This window comes from Penaeus monodon, chromosome 15, assembly GCF_015228065.2.
Source record: "Penaeus monodon isolate SGIC_2016 chromosome 15, NSTDA_Pmon_1, whole genome shotgun sequence".
In the NCBI taxonomy this organism is placed as follows: Eukaryota; Metazoa; Arthropoda; class Malacostraca; order Decapoda; family Penaeidae; genus Penaeus; species Penaeus monodon.
In genome coordinates this window covers 9,500,576-9,501,917 of record NC_051400.1, presented here as the reverse complement: position 1 = coordinate 9,501,917, position 1,342 = coordinate 9,500,576, and the positions used below count along the sequence as shown (strand labels likewise).

The 1,342-nt window shown below is 45.0% G+C and overlaps 1 protein-coding gene across 1 annotated transcript in view; it reads right to left on the bottom strand.

The window, feature by feature from the left end:
* LOC119581736 (potassium voltage-gated channel subfamily KQT member 1-like) overlaps positions 1–1,342 on the bottom strand; it is a 16,549-nt gene that overhangs the window by 2,570 nt on the left and 12,637 nt on the right. The gene's annotated exons all lie outside the window — the stretch shown is intronic.

Genomic DNA, 1,342 nt, shown 5'->3' with positions numbered 1-1,342 from the left:
GTTTCTGTCATGTCTACATTTCTCTTGCTAATATGTCAGCCTGAAATTTGACCTCTCCCCCAAACTTAATCGTAGATGACAAAGCAGTAATAATTTATTCTACAACGCTTGATTGTGAAATAACTGGAAATGTTCGTAATTTTGCTTAGTTTCTCAGCAGAGACAAATTACAACATTAGTTGATTATATAATTCTATTTTACATACGGGAAAATACTCAGGTTGTTCTTGGATTTTTTTATAAGAAAGTTTTACTTCGTAGGAAACTAATTCTATGCAAAAAAGGTGGAGTTTATTGTATCATTGAAAGGAAAAGAGTGTAAAGGTGACAATTTATATAGACAAACTATAACTTTGTAGATGTAAAAACATGCTTCTTTTTGATGAAATAACTACTGAGGGGTACCAATGTTCAAATTCAAATGCCAAAACTTTGTCTAAAAATGCACAAAGATCTAGGTCAAAATGCCATGTTTCAAGTTTCTATGTAAATGAAACTTGTATAAATCTATTGGATTAAAACATGGTGGATCGTCAAAACTTCTTGCAAAAGACAAGCTGAAAGTAAGAAGTAATCACTTAAGAACTGTGTTTTTATGAATAACCTGTAGTGGCTGTCGCTGGCCCATTCACATTTACGGTACTTTTTACCGACAGTCTCGTTGCATACCACTTAGAACAGTCAAGTAGACATCAAGGTTAGTGAGCATAACAGTCTTCAACAACAGTTACTAATCTGATACTCTAATTAGAAGTCAACATTCACTGAATACGGGCAAGCATGACGGTGAACACTCACACGGCAAAGAGAGCGCGTGGATATTGCCATAACCAAAGGCTGACACTGAATTACGTGGGTGAACGGGGAAGAAAACTGACCAAGCGTTTAGTGCTGACAATAGCCAACCATAGTCACTGAACCGGCCACTATCCTCACACCCGCGTTGCCGTGAGTGGAAACAGAGAGTGGGTCTACACTAATGCAAGACACACAACTTACCCGTGCACTCGTAGCTGCGAGAGCGAGCCAGCCCCCTGCCCCGACCCGGGTTGGGCAGGTGGGTGGGTGGGGGGCCCCTTGTGGCCTCGGTGCCGGGCGAGACACAGCCCAGCATGCCCCGCAGGCGAGCCATGGACGACCATCGGCGCGCCGCCTCCTCTACACCCATGCAACAGACGACACCACCACACCACATCAATACACGCCCGCGCTACATACTACACCACGCCAGCACACCCGCGCCCATCCCCGTCCGCGCCCACGTACCCATCCTCACGTAGATGAACGCATTGCTCCGGAAAGGAGGAGCCAGCACGTGACAGCGAAGGTGGCCGAGGGACCC